General features: G+C 42.1%; 1 protein-coding gene across 8 annotated transcripts in view; it reads right to left on the bottom strand.

Annotated features, from left to right (window-relative positions):
- Positions 1-21,558, bottom strand: part of RERE (arginine-glutamic acid dipeptide repeats) — a 498,077-nt gene that overhangs the window by 211,177 nt on the left and 265,342 nt on the right. The gene's annotated exons all lie outside the window — the stretch shown is intronic.

Genomic DNA, 21,558 nt, shown 5'->3' with positions numbered 1-21,558 from the left:
CATAGGACAGTCAGAGGAGAATGGAAACTCCTACAAGCTTTAACCAGACACCAATAGAAGTCACAAGACAGCTAAATACTGCTAATGAGAAAAGGTATTTAGCAGTTTAGATTTACTGAAATAATTTAATTTCCATGTTCTGTGAAAAACCAGATATATTGAATGCAGGGTCCTGTGTTCAGTAATACTTTAAGCTGCTGAGCTACCCAACAGCAAATGCAAAAACAGCACACAAAGCTCGGCTCTAAATCAAGAACAGAGCACAGACAGAAAGGGCACACCAGACAATTAGATCACAGATCTGGAGAACCCACTATTACCCAAGGCAAACACATTCTGTCCTTTGTCATGCTGAAGCAACCCATCACAGGAACAACCAGGAAAACCAAATTAGATATTCCTGAGGATGACTTTAGCTTGTTCAAATGATATCTGACATGGCAAGGGATCAGTAATTATTTTCTTGTGCTATCAACAACTTGGATTCAGGCAAAAAACGAAAATGAAGGAGCCAGCCAGTGTTTAAAGTCTGCCCTTTAACTGATGCTATCCAGGCGGCAATTACAATGCTAGCGCATGCACACAAAGGGGAGAGATTGCCAAATGTTTCAAAGTAAAAGGGAAAAGGCCAGGTTAATGACAAGACTGAACAGGCAAAACCACGTGAAACCCAGCAGAAAAACAAAAGTCATGGTGCCAACGAGACCAATTATATCACGAGTTACACCTCCCTTCACACAGCCTCCCCCCGAAAACAGATAGAAAAATGTTGGTTTCCTTAAAAATAAAAAAAAAGACCCTTTAGTAGTTTCGAGAGTATCGCTCCCTTTAGGAGCCCTGATTAAAGCTGGGCATCCGTAAAGGTAAGCCGACAGTGCTATACATTACATCTTTAAAAATACTGGCGTTCTGAGGCAGATAGTTGGCAGCCATACAACCTCTAGGTGATTTACCTTACAATAGTTTTTTTTCTCAGCAATGATTTAACAAAAGTGCCCATTACATACAAGTATGTGAGACATATAGATAAGAGCCACTAGGTAATAAATTACAAAATCTGTCATATGAAATACCACCACAAACTGCATGTTAATAAAAGTGAGTAAAACGTGTCACAGCAGATCCAAACCCTAACTGGGTGACCTTTAGTTTGCTAAAACACTGTAGCAAATTATCAACATTTTCTCCCATAAAATACTGTTTTTACCCTTCTTTCCATCCATTGTGGATCTCCACCAGTCTTACAGCTACTTCCTGTCTACACATTCGCTCCAGCATCGGCGTTACATGATTCTTCTGGGCTGGCACCCTGATAGTGACAACAGAGATCTCAATACCTGTTTATTGCGTGTCAGCTTGGCCTCTTGTAGCCTCAATCAGGGATGTGACAACACAACTGAGACACAGATCTAACTGCATAACAGGAAATGCCAGAACAAGGGCACTTCATCGCAGTGTCATCAGGTATTTAAAAAAAAAAAAAAAAAATTAAAAAGATTAAAAATAACACTTCAAATCATAAAATGGCAACTCTTACATGAGATTTTAGCAATTATGTTTATATCTACTTCAATCATAATGTCTACTGAACCTACACCATAGTGTTTCTAAGGCTACAGTCACACTGGTGATTAGGGCCGGTGCGAAAAGGAGCGGCAGAAATCAGAGATCCCTGCTGCGGCTAGATGTAGACACAGGCCCCGTTCCCTACAACGACAGGTCACCCACCAGTGGTCACAGCTATTGCTCTCTGCACAGCCAGCGATTACCAGCGATGATTGCTAAACGCACTGTGTGTGTCCCCCAGCAGAGATCAAAAGTAGTTAAAGTGTTACTAAACCCAGGACCCTGCATTCACTATATCTGGTCTCCCACAGTACACAGAAATGCAAACGTTTTAGTAATTATAAACTGCTAAATATCTTTTCTCATCAGCAGTTATAGCAGTCTTGTGACTTCTATCAGTGTTTGGTTAAAGCTTATAGAAGGAGTGTTTATTCTGCTCACTGTCCTATAAGACTGCAGGACCCCTGACCCTCTGTCTGGACAGTGCTGATGGGAGAGTGTATGGGATCGGCACAGGGCCAAAAAAAAAAAACTCTCTAGCAATACACACCAAACTGAGCATGTGCAGCCTGTCCCCTTCTCTCAATAATAATCGGAGAAGGGATGGAGACACTGGAAGGTGAGGTTTAGAAAAGACATGAACAGCCTTTGTAAACAATGCAGGGGATTAACCTTTAGGTTCCAACGTGAGTATAACAAGCATGCTTTACTGCATATACAGACTGATGTTATTGTTGTGGGTTTAGTAACACTTTAATCACTGGCTTTACAGAAAAACACGTGAATAGCTGTGGCCATCGACGACCTGTCCTTAAAATGAATGGGGCCGGTAGTCGCACCTAGCCACCGAGAGCTGCAGCAGAGATCTCTGGTTCATGGTGTTACTATTCACACCAGCTCTAATTGCTAGTGTGAATGTAGCCTAATGCAGCTGTGGTCTGTACTGCAGTCATGCAAATGAATTCAAGGCAATGACTAGATACAAACTGTGCATATATGTTGATAATTTGTCAGTGAAAGAATCACATGGTTGAAAAGATGTATTGTAAATTGTATTCCATATGGCTGGAAGACACATAAAGTTAGCCAATGGAGAATAAAACCAAAATGCAAATGAAAGAAATACGCACAAATAATTGTATAATTATCACATTGCTAGGTCTAGAACAGTGTGAGAGGATTACAATTAATCATGATGACAAGCGACAGAAGATATTTGGAGAGTATGTAAAAGGCAAAACTTGACATGTCTAACACCATTATTTTTTCACACTAGTCATTTCCTATCATCACCAAAGTACACATATGTGAAAAACATTCTGATGGCTGCCTCTGTCATGAAGACAATACTTTTAATATAGAAAAGGGCACTTTGCCTCACTTTTTACTTCTTAGACTTTATAGAATATTAAGGCGATATGAATCGCTGTTCTTGTGCATCCCACCACCTTAGCAGATAAAATCTGAATCAAGGAAAAAAAAATAAAAAAGAAGTATTACCCATGATACAACAGGAGCGGCTCTGCTCTGCTCTCTGTAAAATGAGCTTGTTAATCAGAATGACAGTAGAGGGGACAGGCACAGACGGTTTGTGAGGGTATCAGTTACTCAACTGCATATTATCAGATTGCCCATCAGAAAGTGTAATTTCAGTGACTTATCATGATAAACAATTCTACAAAGCAAAAATAAAAATTCATCAGAGAAAAAAAAATATATACTGTATAGCGCTCTATAATCACCACAGGGAGACTAGATTTAGCACAAGCCTATGAATATCATTGCGGCATGATTGCTTCTCCTATAAATACAGCCCTTTGTCTTGACCTGCCATATGCGCATTATGATAATGCCTCTCTAATACCTCCGAGTAGAACACCATTACATGGAAGGTCATTATGAATCACAGATCACAGAGGCTTGACAAGCTTTCCTCCCCTTTTTATCTAAGCAATATACACATTTCATCAGGAGATATTAGGAGCATACAATAACCAGGGGCCTCTGCAGTGTTTTCATATGACAGGTAAAATGAAGAAAACTTACATGTACAATAGTGAAAAACTATTTGAGATTAGATTTTACATGTAAAGGGTTTTTATAAACGGATGTATTCTATCACTACATTCATACAAAGATGTAAGTATATCTAAGTGACAGGGGAGAGGAGTATTAAAGGAGAAGTGCAGCCTGAGCTCGTTTGGCTGGGCAATGTGTTTTGCACTCCTGTGACCCGGTTTCAGCAGAGTGGCTGAAGTTCGCTCTCTACTGACCTCACAGGAATCAGTCCAGGCACCGTGTCATCATGACAGTAAAGTCTGGATCCGCCAGGTGCCCGGACTGATACCCGTCTCAGCCTCTCAGAGAGCCGCTGAGAGCCTGAGACGGCCGCTCCCCGCCCGTCCACAGCTCAGCGCTCCAGTGAGCACTGGGGGAGGAGAGCTGGTGATTGACAGTCAGCAGCTCTCTGCTTGGGGAGCTGTGGGAACTGAGCAATCGGCAGTGTTCGATCGCTCGGTTCTCTGTGCAGAGGAGGTAGGGGATGCTGCATCCACCTAGGCCAGTATGATTCTGTAAACAAAAAAAAAAAACATACTACTTTTAAAGTAGATCTGAAATCAAAAAGTGAACATTGATACATTGACAACAACTACCAGCGTAAGGTTCCAGGCACATTAGAATTTTTTTAAGCTCCTAGAAGAGGTTAGCATTTTTATTTCTGCTCCTAGAAGCTAAAAATAGCTTTATCCTATGTATCCATGCACACTACTTTAGGTTATTAGCCTTTTTTGAGCTTCAGCATCTAGGAGAAGAAAAAAAAATGGACTCAGAGCATGAACTTTTGCTTATTTTATATTTAACGATGTGTTATTAAGGAACCATATTTGGGGGGGGGGGGGGGGGTTACATGATGAATTGCAATCAATTGTAATCATTGCTTTCACACAGGTGCACTATTTGTGGCATGTAAAATATACACTTGCTTGTATTATGAGCACTTGAAGGGACAGCGAACAAATTTTTGTATCTAAATCACTTGGATTAAGTGATCAGGATATTTGAGTAGTCAGGATATTTAAGTCCTGCTGTTCCTGATATCTATCTCAAAGACAGGATTTTATTTGCACACCACTGCCACCCTCTGCTGAAACAGCAGTGCCCATATTGAGCAGAAGATCACAACACCCAACATAGTAGCAAAGGTGCAATTGGGACCAGACATTGGAGGGTTTTTTTTTTTTCCCCCTCCAGTCACTATGGTGTCCAGCCCATCTTTGAAGATTTGTAGTGAAATTGGGGATGTCACTGCTGTGCTACGCACAGTTTTCCTAGCTTGAGGTTCTGACCCTTCCTCTACCAAGATGGCCACCTCCTCGCAGAGAGACGCAGGTCAGAACAAGGGGAAAAGTTTGGCTGTAGAGGGACCAAGGGCAATGCCGGTGTCAATTTCCCACAGCCTTCCTTTTTTTTGTGGGCACAGCAACTAGAATTCTTAGAAGAGGATTTTTTTGCACTTAAAGGATAAGTTCACTGTTTAGAAAAAAATAATACATATATGCACATTCTTTTGTAGGTAAAAAAAAAAAAATATGCACATTTATTAATTTATTTTGGAGCCTGTAAAGCATTGCACCAGCAATCAACATCAGATCTGTCAGTGTATCTGCGTGCCGTACATCCCACACAGATAAGCAGATACAATCTGACATGAAGGATCGCCATGTTAAAGTGCCGGGGTAGTTCATTAAGAACTACAAGCCAACCAGCTGCAAAGCATGTCTCGGCTTGTAGTTCATTTACACACAGAGCTGTGTGAATAAATGACGCGGCCATGTGGGCGGATTTTCAGAAAGTGGCAGCTAGTACAGTGATCTAAACTTATCCTTTATGTGACAAAATCACTTTAAAGTGCAAGTAAACCCGTCCATGACAGTTACCTTTCCGGCACATGCCGGAAATGTAACACTCCCACAGGTTGTGCTCTCAACCAAACTATCAAACCATCCAATGGCTGGTGTCATAACTGATCACATGTGCAGCATCATGACAGTTGTAGATTAAACAGAGGCCAACTGGCAGCTTCCTTGGCTGAAAACAATAGGAGAATTTCCTTCCACTTTAAGAAACTTCTGAAAAATATCAGATTTCCTTGAGCTTTAGCAAGTGAACAGAGAAAATCAATTCAAGCACATTTTGAACAGAGAACATTGCAGCTACTGTTGCATATGGAATAGAAAAGACTGTCAATTACAAATTACACCTTAAAGGCAACAGTTTTATAGCTACTAAATAAGAAAAAGTCTATAGAATTGAGAAAGAGATACTGAAGCAATTGGCTTATAACCCCACACTGAGGTACTAAGCCCATACATTAAATCCTTGACACCGCGAGCACAATTTACTTAAGCGCACTGCTGGCAGTGAGTGTCCTTGTCACGGTGAAGTCAGTTACTCACAATGTGACAGCTCTTCATAAAGTCTTGGGGAGAATACAATGTTTTCCAATACCGCTGCTTATTTCATAAAAAAAGAGCCATAAAGCAAACAGAGATTGGAATCACTGCAAGTCAGGAGGCATCTGAATTCATAATTTTATCTTACAGCCATCAAAGTCCTGTCTGTGGCTGACAAGGAAAATGGAAAGGCTGGCTCGTAGTGACCTGGCTTTGTGTAATTCATTTACAAGATAAAATAAGTGAAAATATCCATCACTGCACCTCACATTCTGCAAACGACATGTCTCCTAACAGCAGACAATAAAGTGTTCCACCACACGTGATCTCCTGGGGCCTTTACTACACACTAGGCTTGAAATGAACTGGAAGGCCGTGACTTGAGGAAGAGGGGGCGAACAGGAACAAGCTCTGTGTTTTACACGCACAAACCATTTATCTTCACCGCTAAATCAGTTAGGACTGAATAGTCACACCAGAGCACTGATGACAGTGGGCCTATTGTCTGCATACAGAAGAGGCAGACGTTGTACAGGCAGAAAGCACTGCTACTCGCAGCTCATTGCCTAGAATCTCACTGTGAACTAATGACATCACAAAGGTTAAAAGGGACAACCAACCTCATGTAATTTCCTAGCTAAATTGTGTCTAGCACAAGGGAATATGAATGCTGTACACAGCTAATAACGCTGTACAGCAGAGTAATCTAAAAATCATGAAAGTCTTTTTTTTTTCTATCCTCTTTCCACATTAATCTTATGCCATACAGAGTACAATGGACTTGAGAATACCAACACCTTTTCTTTTGATTCTATACACCACGGCAATTAGTAAATTAACAAATACAAAATCTGCCCAAAGATCTGATTTTGCTGGATCGGGTCTACGGCACATACAGTACCAGATAGCATTTTTCTGGCAGAATGTCTGATCCTCCCCAATACCTCTTCCTTGGTTTCTCCAAAAACCATGAACAAAACTGCTTTGGGCAACCCTGAAGATCTCTTAACAGGGACCGATTTGTATCTTGACAGCCCAAAATCTGGGTTCTATGGCCAGAACCTAACTGGGTCTTAGAGGGAAAATAAAAAAATCCAACTGTGGTAAAATCCAAGCACCTGCTGGTGCTTGAAAAGTATCCATGTTGGACTTCAAAGCAATCCTTGTGGAGCCCTTTAGAATCTCTGCTTTGGCGAATAGACCTCAAATTTACTCCAAATAGAGAACAAGCCTCACCCATTGGGCTAAGCTCAATTTGCTTCATTCAACTGCTAAATCATCTTCCCCTCTATTATAGTTCTGGCACTTTACTGCAGAATGACTGGGAATGAAGCATAAAGAGAATGGTGCTTAAAGGAGAAGTACAGCCAAAGCTTGTTTGGCTGTACTTCTCCTGTAGATCACAGGAGTATAGTTCGTTCCGCACTCCTGTCACCCGTTTTCAGCAGACGGTGGGCTGAAGCCTGCTGTCGACTAGAGCCGGTCCAGGCTTGGGCAAGATCGTGACAATAAAGCCGGGATCCATCCACGTCTGGACCAACACCCAGCTCAGCCTCTCAGTGAAGCACTGAGAGCCTGAGCCAGCCGCTCGCACCCCTCTGCAGCCCAGCACTCCAGTGAGCGAGGGGGGGGGGGCGAGCAGATGGCGGTGGCTGATAGTCACCAGCTCTCTGCTCAGGGAGCCCTGAGAATTGAGCGAATGGCGTGGTTTGATCGCTCTGTTCTCAGTGTCCGAGCCGGCGGAGGACCAACGCTGCATCCACCTTGGTAAGTATGAAAAAAAAAACTCCATACTTCTCTTTTAATATCAACTTGAAAAGACATACATGGATCCATGCGGCTTTACAGTTATTACAGATATTGATCTGAAGGACTAATGCAAGCACCACAAAGTGCCTGTATTTCATTTTGTTATTAAAGCGGGGTTCCACCCAAATTTTGAACATTATCTCTATGCATTCTCTTCCTTGCCTAGATGCTGACATGCTGTGTAAAAAAATTTAAATCGCCGTAATTACCTTTTTTTTTCTAATCTTCTTAGCACTTCCTGGTTTTCCTCCCATGGGAGTAGGCGTGTTTCTAGCCTCTCCCAGACCTCCCACAGTTCCCTGGGAGCTAGTCTCAGGCTTCCCAGCATGCATTGTGCAACAGTGTCATCACAACATCTCGGTGAATGCTGGGAGCACAGCATTCACCGCATCCAGGAAATACATGCTTGTGGGCTTCAAATGCCCACAATGAAGATGGAAACCGCCTTCAGTGAATTTTATAAGTTATTCTTTACAACAAAATCGGACACAGGCGGACTTATTACACAGAACATGTGAGTAGATAATCATGAGAAGAAAAGTTTGTGAATGAACTCCAAAAAAAAAAAAAACGATAGGTGGACCCCCGCTTTAAGCACCTTTCAGGCACAAGGTGTCAACCAAAAAGAAGGTAATCTCCCCAAACAGGCCACAGACAACATTAAAACCACTGAGCTTTTAATCTATCCCCACTATATCCAAAACTAAGAAAGATTTTGGTTGGAATTGGAAGTGTGTTTTTCTGCTTTTTAGTCTTTTTTGGCTTCCCCATTTCAGCTGTTGACATTCTATGAAGGCTGGAAAACCGTGTAAGTGCCTCTGTGACCAATATTAAAGGCATCGATCCAGGATAATGTCGGCATCAAATAATTCCATCAATGGCCTCATTATCTGCAGAGTAACCTGAATCAAACGCCTAGGGCACTTAACGTACAACTTGTCTACAAAAAAAAAAAAAAAAAAAGGTCACTGACAAAATGGTACAAACAGATTACATTGAAGGTGATGATGAAGGTTACATACAAATACTCAAACCAGGACTTTAATGGTAAATCATCCTTTGGCTGATTAAGTATTTCTATAAAAAAAGAATCTCTAACACAGCAATTACATTTGCCATTCTATGTGCCCTCTCTCTGCCGGGGCCTCCTTTCCTTCACAGCTCCTGTGATCACTTGTCACACCGCTTGAAAACTCTATACTGCATTAATTCAGCTGAACAAAGCCACAGCCATGGTCCTTTTCTGTTTCATCTCGGCTGTGTAACTAAAACAGAAATGAGCTCTGGCAGCAGTATTGTTCTGAGGAAATTGATGACACAGAATGCCCATACACCATGAAAATGGACAGCAAGAGATGCATGGAAAATGACTGGCAGAAGAGAAAGGGGAAAGAGCACAAAAAGGAAAAAAAAAAAAAAAAAAAAAAAGAAAAAACGCAAAAAACAATGTAGGTGTTTTGGTTGCTTCTTATTGATGTAATAAGGTTACATATAGCACACATAAATAAATGCAAAAACCCCTATGAAACTGTGCCTCTGAAAGGCCAAACAGAAAACTACCCTATGCTGACCACAGTCTGATTGTGCAGATGTTATATTACACATACAAATGTAACAAATCTCTGGCCTAAAAAAATATTTGGTGGAGGGAGTGTGATACATAGACCTTCAGGTGACCCTCCAACCTGACAAACAAAATCACTATTTGTTCTGCATCAGGCAACCCCCTCATTAGTGCCAATGGAGAGGTGTGGGTCAACACTAGCTTATCAGGTAAGAATCTGACCAGCCTAAATATTCCAACACACAGGGTCCACCAACACCAGTCTTTATAAAAAGAACCTAGCACGAAAATGTAAGGTCCACTAACTTGCTTCCCCTCCCCCTCCTTTAAACTTAAAAAAAAAAATGCGCACAAGCACAGTCCCACAAAAATTGAAATTTTACCAGATCCAACACGATTATCAAGTGACGTCACCCTTGCTTAGTTAAAGCGAATCTTCATTGTATCTGAGCACCGCAAACCAAAAACACTAGTTAATTCATTTTTAATATTCAAATCAAACTACTACCCCTTCCATCCATGTCTCCATGCTTTATTTTGTTGAGAAATCACTAAGAAAACCCCCTCATACTCTCCTCCTGAAGACTCCTGGGATGTATGACATCATTTGCCTAGGCAAGAAACCAGGAAAAAAGTTTAAAACAAGTGAATATGACATGCTTTCCTATTTACGAATGTTAGCAGCATAAGGATTATAAATAATCCATCTTGATTGGGGAGAGTGAAGTTCCACTTTAAATCTGTGGGAGGCCGTTTAACCACTTAAGGACCAGCCTCGTTTTGGATTTTAGGTGTTTACATGTTTAAAACAAGTTTTTCTGCTAGAAAATTACTTAGAACCCCCAAACATTATATATGGTTTTTCTTCTAACACCCTAGAGAATAAAATGGCGGTCATTGCAATACTTTTTTTTGCACCGTATTTGCGTAGCGGTCTTAAAAGCGCACTTTTTTGGGAATAAATTCACTTTTTTGAATAAAAAAAATAAGACAACAGTAAAGTTAGCCCAATTTTTTTTTATACTGTGAAATATAATGTTACGCCAAGTAAATTGATACCCAACATGTCACGCTTGAAAATTGCGCCTGCTCGTGGAATGGCGTCAAACTTTTACCCTCAAAAATCTCCATAGGCGACGTTTAAAAAATTCTACAGGTTGCATATTTTGCGGTACAGAGGAGGTCTGGGGCTAGAATTATTGCTCTCGCTCTACCGGTCACGGTGATACCTCACATGTGTGGTTTGACCACCGTTTTCATATGCGGGCGCTACTCGCGTATGCGTTCGCTTCTGCGCGCGAGCTCGTTGGGACAGGTGGGTTTTAAAAATTTTTTTTTATTATTATTTATTTTGCAATATTTTATTTATTTTTACACTGTTTAAAAAAAAAAATAAATAAATGGTGTCACTTTTATTCCTATTACAAGGAATGTAAACATCGCTTGTAATAGAAAAAAGCATGGCAGGACCGCTTAAATATGAGATCTGGGGTCAAAAAGACCTCAGATCTCATATTTACACTAAAATGCAATAAAAAAAAAAAAAAAAGTAATTTAGAAAAATTACATTTGAAAAAATGTGCCTTTAAGAGGCGTGGACGGAAGTGACGTATTGACGTCGCTTCCGCCCAGCATTGTACTGGAGACGAGTGAGCGCCATCTTGGCCTCACTTGTCTCCAGACACACCACAGGATAGGACGCGGTCGCCTCCGCCGCTACTGACGGCTCCGGTAAGCGGCGGAGGGCACCGGATCGTGGCTCCCGCCACCGATAAAAGTGATCTCGCGGCGAATCCGCCGCAGGGACCACTTTTATCTGAAAGCCGGCCGCCGCACGAAAACGGGGATACCGGGGTTATGGCAGCTAGCTGCTGCCATAACAACGATATCCCCGTTCAAACTTAGGACGTACATCGTTGTGCGGCGGTCTTGAAGTGGTTAAAGGAGGCGCTCCATTATCCTTCAGAACAAATTAAAAGTCAGTAGCTACAAATAATGAAGCTGCTGACTTGTAATAGAAGGACACTCATCTGTTCAGAGATCCTGCAATGTCCTCACCAGAGCTGATTCTTCAATCAGCTTCGGGTACAGGCTCTGGAATCTGTAGTAAAGGAAACAGGAAACAAAGCCTTGCGGCTTTCACAGCCCGTTTTCTACTACTCATGCCTGAGTCGCACTGCACCTTGTCAATGGTGCCATAGTCTTCTGGGATCTGTGATGTGTCCCAGAAGACTGTGGTGGATGGAGGAGGGGGGGGGGAGACGGGGGACTTCCAGCTGAGTTCGATGTGGCAGAAATGGGAGTGGGTACCTGTCAAAACCAGGTACTTGCTCCCCCCCCCCCCCCCAAAAAAAAAGTGCCAAATGTGGCAGTGGAGGGTGCAAACAAGCAGCGCTTCCCCTTTTGGGTGGAGCTCTTCTTTGAGACAAGTATTCTTAACCCCCCCCAATATTTTAGGTTTGTATGAGCATGTATGTTGCAAAAAAGTGGTCTATGCACTTTTATACAGCTACGCATTTGTGCCCCACACAGGGTGAGATTATCATAAAAATGTACCAAAATAATTTCTGCTAAATACACAAATGCAAAATTTAGAAAACATGGTAACATGTTCAACAGCATTCTCAAGCAAAATCACATTTCCAACACGCTTGCTTGCACTTGTGATGCAATCTAGTCACTTAAGCTTGCAATCACAAAACACGGACTCCGATCTAATCTTCTACAATGCCTGCCTGTATCAAACACAACACAAACATTTCTTTTCAAGTGCGATCAAAGGTGCTTAAAGAAAAATGGTCCTAAATTAGTGTAAATTAACACACAACTAAAATTGGAAATACACTGTGCATGTGTACTAAAGTGGGGGATGGTAAAAAATCTTTGCCTTTTTTTATTGTAGTCTAGAGTGCTACTGGGGAGATGCGCCACAATAGGAACTGAAGTCTGAACGAATTTCAATTACAAAAAGTATGCCCGGGCAAAAAAAAAAATGTAAGCACTACATGCACACTGCCCAATATTTTGTCCCTATAAAATCACTGCACATACATAAAAGTGCCTAAGTGATCCACAATCCGGTGAGATCCTAATCTCCACTAATGAGCTGTTAACACTGCCTCTGCTGTTCATGAAATTACAAGATAGAGGTGCGCATTCACTGGTCTCACGATTCGATTCGGATTATCCTGTCAACGATTCGATATCACGATTACTGGCCATGGTAGCACAGAATTCAAGGAGTGATAGGTCTCTGAGGAGCCATACTGATCTCTGCATTGATGGTGTCTGCGCAGTTACTAAATATAGTGGCATAATAACATACTAAGAGGGAGGTGTGGCAAGCCTATGCCATTGCACCTGTTCAGCTGGCAGGGCTGAAGATGTGAGGTTGTAGAAAACCCAGGTCCTACAGAGCTGGGAAACCTGCTGGAATAAGACACAAGACACATAGGGGGTTATTTGCGAAAGGTAAATCCACTCTGCACTGCAAATTGCAGTCGCTCTTAATCCAAGGGGAAGATCTGAAATGAGTGGAAGCTCTGCTGATTTTATCATCCAATCATGTGCAAGCTAAAATGCTGTTTTTTATTTTCCTTGCATGTCCCCCTCGGATCTACAGCGACTGCACTTCAAAAGTGCACTTGCAGTGCAAAGTGGATTTGCCTTTAGTAAATAACCCCCATAGTTTTGCAAGTGTACATATATTCACTTTTTTTTCTTTGTAATTTCAGAATGCCTGCCAAAAAAAAAAAAAAAAAACACTTTAGTTCTGGCTTAAAATTTTTCTTAAATGTATTATTTGAATGCAAGCACTAGAAGTTGCTGTTCACTGTACAGCAGAGCTTGGTCGGAGTAGTGAGAAGCAGTACGAGGATCTGTGCTGCAATGCAAAAAGCATGCTGATAGGAGGGGGGCAGATTGACAGAAATCCTATCAGGTCTCCTGCTTTTCCTTTTACTGTCCAATCATGGGGCTGGGGGGGGGGGGGGGGGACCTGTATGTGTTCCTGAACTACAGCAGAGATACATCAGAACTCCTGCCCAGATACACAAGACTGTTTGTGGCAGAGCTGTGCAGGACTGGCTTGACAGAAACAAATCCTTTGGCAGGTAAACAGCTTTCATATATTTTTATGCATATTTCACAGTTTTTCTAGGGTTCAATTTCAAAGAAACAAACAAGTGACATTTACTAAAGTGAATACACTGCTTTAAAATAAAATGCTGCAAAGGACATCCATAACTAAACATGTAAAGTGGATGTTACAAATCCAGCAGTGAGGCAAAAATGTGCATAGTGACAAGACATCCTGCATCATCAAGGATCCCATAGCAGAACATTTACCATACATGTTTGTTTCTAGAAAAAGAGAGAGAAGCAGACAGAAGAGGGAGAGAAGGAGAAAGAGATAAGGAGGGGTGGCGAGAGAAAGGGGGAGATAGGGAAGAAAGAAGGAGCAGAGCAAAAGAGATGACGGGGGTGGGAGAGGGGGGCTTGTTCTGGGTGCGGAAGGCTCACTCAACACTTATGCCTCCCCCTTCAGGCTGGTCTCCCCCAGGGCTGTGGCAGTTATTTCAAAACTATTGCGATGCTTCCCACAGAACTCCTCTCACCGCACAGTGAATTGCATACAGGTGGCTGGAGTGAGGGCGGGGTTGGGCGGACACAAATGGGAGGCGGAGTGTCGGATTGGACAAGCAGCGGAGTGAGGGAGGGGCTAGGAAGACAGTGGAGACTTGATGAAGACAGGACGGGAGACAGAGCAGACAGCCCTATTCCATGCAATTTGGCTTTCCCTGCTCTCACTTTATTATTATGCCAGGCTGCCAGTGGTTGTGGAGAGTCCGAGCTAAACGCTCCCCACATTGTACGAGTTGGTCATGGTGTCTGGGGGAGAAAACGCTCCTCCAGGAGCTGCACACACTGACTCTGCCTAATGCTCCTCCTCCTCTGGCTATTGTTTATCCGTGCAGCCTTTTTACCGATCCAGTCGGTCCTGATTGTTATGTTTCTGAGAGCTGACACCTGCGGAGGAGACATGGACTTCAGGAGGGCTGGGCGTGCCGGAATGACTTCACTCGTACATAGCAATGCAGCTGTTCTCTGCATCGATGAAGAATCGGTCAAGGCTGCATCACGATGCATCGATTAGACTATTTTCAACACCCCTATTGTCAGCACTACCCAAGTTCTCCATTGCTGTTCTACAGAACTCTATTACCTTATGACCATTGGTCATTTTTCTGTACTTGCATTTTTAAAGAGAGAAAACTTGGAGAAATGTAGATATATTGCAGACATGTGCTGAATAGGTTTTATTTTGTCCAGACATACACTTTAAATGAGTGGCAATACACACAGTCATTAAGGAGAGCACTTTACTTTGTGGGAGTTGCTGGACAAATTTCACTACTACTTGCCCATTTTACCTGATGCAGCTCACCTTACTATTGATTTCTAAAGGGGTACTAGAAAAATGACAGATGGAATTTGACTAGCTCCTGGAGGCCACAGACACGCTCTACTGTATGAGGACGCGATAAACATTCGTCAAATCTTTGACATTCGTGCAGTTCTGACCTTGGTATTCGATCCGCTTTCCTTGGTGAACTGGAAACAAATTAGATGCACAAGATATAGCTTTCAGTGTCACCGCCTTCCACTAATAAATACAGGATACCAGCAGAACAATACAATAATCCTTGTATTTTTTCTGCAAAGTAAAGTCAAGCCGCTTTCCAGTGAAATGTATACCCAAGGATTCATGATGCAGCCCCAGCACCTCGCCTCTGGCAAATGAGCTTATTACAAAGCCATATTGCAGGGAATCCATTTTCTCTCGGTTTTCTCCCCCCTCCTGCTGCAGTTTAATGTTCTGTCGGCATAATTTAGATTTCATGTGTTTAAGCTCACTCAAGCCTGCCTCTTGGTTGTACACTAAATAGAACATATTTCTGCTGAACAGAATTAATGACAGCTAATTGTAATCCACAGCTCCCAAATTTCTAAAAACAACTGCTAAGCAGTTCAAGCAGAGAGCACTACCACATTAACGCAATCATTTTAACCTTGCTATACTAACTTTTTATCAACCCTCCGAAATTCTTGCTCAAATGCTAATGACACGATTATTTGGGGTGGGGGGTGAGAAGTATGCTTAACCACTAAGATCAGGCTTTTTCTGGCACTTTTTGTTTCCTTGTGAAAATCTGTTTGTTTTTTTGCTAGAAAATTACTTAGAACCCCCAAAGATTATATATATTTTTAAAGCAGAGGCCCTAGAGAATAAATTGGTGGGTTTTGCAATTTTTTTTTTATGTCACAGGGAATTTGTGCAGTTTGTTTTTTTTTTTAAAGGAGTTTTTTTTTTTTTGGGGGGGTGGGGGGGGGGGGGATACTTTTTCAACATTTTAATGCAAAAGAACAATACATAATGCTTTGTACATAATACATCGTTTTTGTAAAATATAAAAGATGACGTCACGCCAAGTAACCAGATACCAAACATGTCACGCTTTAAAATTGCGCACGCCTGCACAATGTCGACAAACTATGTAAATTTTACTATCCATAAGCGACGCTTTAAAAGCCTTTACAGGTTACCACTTTAGATGTACAGAGGAGGTCTAGTGCTAGAATTACTGCCCATGATCCGACGATCGTGGCAATACCTTGTATGTGGGACGATCGCGGTTTGAGCGCGGTCGCCTTTGTGCGCTGGGAAGGGGGTACTTTAAAAAGAATTTCAATTATTAATGTTGAATTTTTTTTTTACACTGCTGCTTTAAATTTTTTTTTTTTTTTTTTTAATATCACATTTATTGCTGTCACAAGGACAGCAAAAGGCATGTGACAGGTACACTTTATGGAGGGATCTGGGGCAAATCTTTTCTTCACACTTGAAAGCATTCAAAAATACCAAGATCAGCATTTTTTGAGTACTTTAGATTTTCCAAAAACGGTGCCGTTAAGATGACGGTTACTACAAGAGAACCGGTCGTCAGCTGCAGGCATCACCCCGATACAACCACTTGAAGTCAAAGGATGTACCAGGTACGTGTTTTGGCGACAAGTGGTTAAAAGGGGCCTTTAAGTTTAATCTAATTCTGAACACAGTAAGGAACAGGCAGATCTGTAAGAAATAATCGGAGAATGGTGGTTTTGCTTTAATTATCCTTAAAATTACTCAGAATGGTCCATGTGTAAAACATTTCCTTCATGTTTGATATTATTTCTGTACTGGCGAGAATATTCTTAGCCTGAAAAATTAAAACTAATGCAGCCACCACATTTAAATACAGAAAAGCTCAAATAGATTTTGATCCTCTGGCTTAGATTGCCTTCAGGCTTTTTTAACGTGGTTTTAAAGTGGTTGTAAACCCTGTTACAACACTTGCACCTATGGGTAAGCCGATAAGGCTTACTTGTATGTACTGTAAATATCTCCTAAACCTGCACGGTTTAGGATAAATATATCATATACGCTTGCACCAACGACATCAGCACATGCGCACTGAAGAAACGGCTCACTTATGCCGTTTCTTCAGCAGCATGCTGGGACGTCATCGCGGCTTCGGTCAATGACAGTGCCGGAGCCCGTGAACCCGAAAATAACTCCGGGAGACATGTCGCCGGTCACAGCAGTGTGTGGGGCCGCTGCAACAGCTTCGATCTAAGGTAGGTCATAATGAGCTAGTATGTGATACATACTAACTCATTATGCCTTTGTCTTACAGAGTTTGTTTTTTTGGGGTTTACAACATGTCAAGGCTAAATAGAAAAAAACATACGCAGCAGGTGTCTGCAATACATGCACATCGTGTTTTTCTCTTTAAAGAGGAAGTAAACTCAAATTTTTTACTTGTACCTACAGGGGTAAGCCTATAGTAAGGCTTACCTGTAGGTACTGTGAATATCTCCTTAACTTGCACAGTTTAGGAGATATTCATAGTGCATGCAGCCAATGACATCATCGGTGCATGCGCTCCCTAGGTCCTGCTTGCCGTGCCGGACCTTCATAGCCCGTGTTGTAAATCGGCGGCTCACATCGCTGGAGCCTGCGAACCCGGAAGAAACATCGGGGAAGAGGTCAGCCGTCTCAGCGGTGTGCAGGTGCCGCTTGAGGGCTTCGTTCTAAGGTATTTCATAATGAGATTTTTTTTTCATAATGAAAAAACAACCTGTAAGACAAAAAAAAAGTGAGCTAGTATGTGATGCATACTAGCTCATTATAACTTTGCCTTACAGGTTGTTTTTTTTCAGCCAGGGTTTACCACCTCTTTAAAGACCCTGCGAGTACAGAAAAATATCTGTTAATCTGTCAAAAATGCCCTCAAACACCATAAGCCCTCTTTTGGGCTGAAAAAAAAACACAGCATTTTTTGTGGACCAAGTGGTGTCAGCTTTGCTTTTTTTCTTTTGCTAAACTGACACTGCCACCTCCCAAAAAAGCTTTTTTTTTTTCGTTTACAGCTGAACAGGTTTTTGAATGAGAATACAGAGCCTAGCATTTGGCTTGTGATTGCAGCAGACCCTATTTATTTGAATTGGTCGGGTTCAGCAGCGATACTGCCTGCCAGTTGTGATGGGGGATCGCCACCTGACTGCAAGTGTAAACTAAACCTTAGACTACTTTCACACTGGGGTGGGCGTTGGCGGTAAAGCGGCTTTTTTTTTTAGTGCTGCTTTACAGTCATTTTCGCTGTGCTATTCAGCCGCTAGCGGGGAGCTTTTAAACCCCACTAGCGGCCGAAAAAGGGTTAAAACCGCCCGCAAAGCACCGCTTCCCCATTGTTTTCAAAGGGCAGGGACACTTTAGGAGCGGTGTATGCACCATTGCCAAGATGCGGCTTGCAGGACTTTTTTTTACTGTCCTGCAAGCGCACCGCTCCAGTGTGAAAGCCCTCGGGCTTTCACAATGGAGAGACAGGAGAGGCTCTTTACAGGCGCTATGCAGGTGCTATTTTTAGCGCTGTAGCGCCTGTAAAGCGACTAAGTGTGAAAGTAGCCTAATGGAGACAAAGACCACAACAGAAGTATTTTTTGCTATAGTGGGTAGAGGTTAAGAACCAGGTGCGGCTCATGCCCCAGCTGAAGAAAGCCCTCTCATTTCCAGTATAGTCCTGCTCAACACATAACAAAAAAAGGTCTTTACATGCCCTGCAAGGACAATTTGAAACTTGTAGTTCCTCAAAAGCTGCCAGATCCAGGTTGGCTATGACTCAAATAGATCTATGCAGAGTTGTTTTACATTTTTTGTCAATAGCAGGAACAGTAAGGATCTTAATCCAGTATGGGCAGGAATAACAAGTGAGGAGGAACACGTAAATTGATGCAATGCCTGAATGTGAAAGGTGCAGATGGCAATGTCTTTAAAATTAAGACAGATGAAAAAAAATGTTAATAAAATCAGGAGCGTACATAGGAAGCAGCACTATGTTCTAGATATTCTTGAGAAGCTGTAAAATATGACAAATGGAGCTGCAATCAGCCAGGGCAGAGAGAGAGAGAGAGAGAGAGAGAAAAGGGGGGAGCGTGTCAGCTTTTTAATAGGCATTCATAATACCACATGTACATACTGTGTTTGCAAAATTTGTATCACTTCCAGAGCTTTTTTTTGTAATTCTAGACTATAATTGGGCTGCCAAGGAAAGATACATTGGAAAGGACTGACAATCATAAGCACAGGGAGGTTAAAGATAGCGATACCTAAATGATGTACTGTAATGATCTCCTTGATGTTTTGTTTTACATGTCTCAGAGAAGCTTTGCAGTGTGTATGTGCTGTAGATAGGAGGAGAGCCACTTAATTATCTGCACGCTGCCAATTCAAGCTGACAGCTACACTACTGCAATTGGCTCAGTTGAGCAGCACACAACGTCCAAGATCATCCTTGGAAATGTGTAGAAAAATGCTGAGAAATGTAGGTGTAAGGACATTTTAGCACAAAGCCTGTACATTTGTGCCAGCGATTTCAATGACTGGTACAATTTTCCACATTTAAGGGGGTTAAAATGAACATATAGTCTGTCATTCAGAACTCCTGTTGAAGATCAGAAATTACCTGTGACGCCAACCCTGGAAACCAGGGTCTTATGTGCTAGTTTAGCTAAGCAACTTAAAGGGATTTCAGTGTAACTGAAAACTCCTCTATTTGCTTCAGATGCACTAAAATGTCCCCTACAACCACAAGCTTCTCTTAAATCTCAGTGGGAAGCAGGGCTATTGTGGTTTCAATTGCAAGGCCCATGCAGTGACCATTAAGATACAGTTGTGTTCATACATCACTATACTTAGCAGCAACCTAGAGATGCTATAATTTAGCAGCATGTGATTATACTTGATGCGCCTTGTAAAAGCAGAATAGGGAATGGTTACAGTGATACTAAACACACACTGTTTAATTTACATTATCTGTTCTATTTCTGTATATGGATGATGGCACTATTTTAATTAAATTGGACACATCTAAGTACCCTTTTCCTAATTAATATACAGCTGTCACATGACCTGGCTCTTTCCCAGCCGGTCTGCAGGGAAACAGTGGCAGGAGGAGCTTCTAGTCCTCTGCTGCTGGTCACACGTTCATAAAAAACAATTAAAAAAAAAAAAAACTTTGGAATACAGAGAAATTAAAAATATATAATAAATATCAATAAACTGTTTAAATGATCATACAAATATATATTTGAAATTTAGTCTATTTTGATAATAACATGGTGTACCCAGATTTCTACCAGTCACAGGCTGTGTCACGCCCCTCCAGCCTGTGTCTTAGAATAGAAAGAGGTGAAGCCTCCATCAACATCAATCAAGATGTAATATCATGCCCCCGTTGTGTTTAGCTGAGGAGTAGTAGTAGTAGTAGTAGTAGTAGTAGTAGTAGTAGTAGTAGTAGTAGTAGCAGGGGGAGGAGGAGGAGAGAGGGGGAGGAGGAGGAGAGAGGGGGAGGAGGAGGAGAGAGGGGGAGGAGGAGAAGAGAGGGGGAGGAGGAGAAGAGAGGGGGAGGAGGAGAAGAGAGGGGGAGGAGGAGAAGAGAGGGGGAGGAGGAGAAGAGAGGGGGAGGAGGAGAGGGGAGTGAGCTGTCATTTACCACTGTGTATACTCACACGTGTGTGACTATAGTCACATGGGATGCTCAGATGTGATATGAAGGAAATGCGCAGCATTGAAAATACACTGAAAACTGAGCATGTGCACTAGCTGCAAACACTGTTCTGCAAAATCCCCAAGTGCAGTGGGGACATAGACATGAGGGGGAGATGGATAACAGCAGGATTAGCCAGGTATTTTGCCGAAAACGAATCCCATTGTGAGTATGAGCAGCATTTATTAGATTGTAAGCTAGCAGGAGCAGGGCCCTCCTAACCCTCTTGTATTGAATTGTAATGTCGTTGTATGGTCTCCCTTTATATTGTAAAGCGCTGCACAAACTGATGACGCTATATAAATCCTGTATAGTAATACAGCATTTATTGATAGTTTAAATCATGTATGTTTAAATGACATTTTAGAGAGCAGCTCCAGTCTCAAAAAAATTAAAAGTCAGCAGCCACAAATACTGCAGCTGCTGACTTAGAATATAAGGACACTTCACCTGCCCCTGGATCCAGTGATATTCTCACCCAAGCCAATACTTTAATGGGCTTCATGTGAAGCCCATTAAATCCGCAATTACCTTAACTAAAGGGAAACAGCATGTGCAAGTCGCGCTGCACTGTGATTGGTCCCACAGTCTTCTGGGACCTGTGATGTGTCCCAGAAGACTGGGGGGGGGGGGGGGGGGGGGGGGGGGGCAAACTTCCACTCAGATAGCTGTCAAATTCAGTTACCCGTCCCCCCGTAAAAAAAAAAAAAAAAAAAATGTGCCAAATGTAAAAGATTGTGGGTGAAGTTCCCCTTTAAGCTGGCCATACACAGACAGAATTTCAGCTAGAACCAGACAACATTCTAGCCAAATGGTGGCCTTGTGGGCACCCTCCCAGCTGCCATCCTTTGAATTGAAAGCTAAAGGAGTTTGTGAGAAAATTGTTGGCTGAACAGCAGCTGGATCCAATGAGATGCAGTCACTGTTTGGGTATCTGACAGCAGTGGCAGTAGAGATTCCTACACACACTTGGTTTAGCTCAGGCAAGGTAATCAATAGATTTATAACATTTTGC

The sequence above is a fragment of the Aquarana catesbeiana genome, linkage group LG10 (assembly GCF_042186555.1).
Source record: "Aquarana catesbeiana isolate 2022-GZ linkage group LG10, ASM4218655v1, whole genome shotgun sequence".
NCBI lineage: Eukaryota > Metazoa > Chordata > Amphibia > Anura > Ranidae > Aquarana > Aquarana catesbeiana.
Note: the sequence above shows the minus strand (reverse complement) of the source record. Positions and strands in the feature narration are given on the sequence as shown.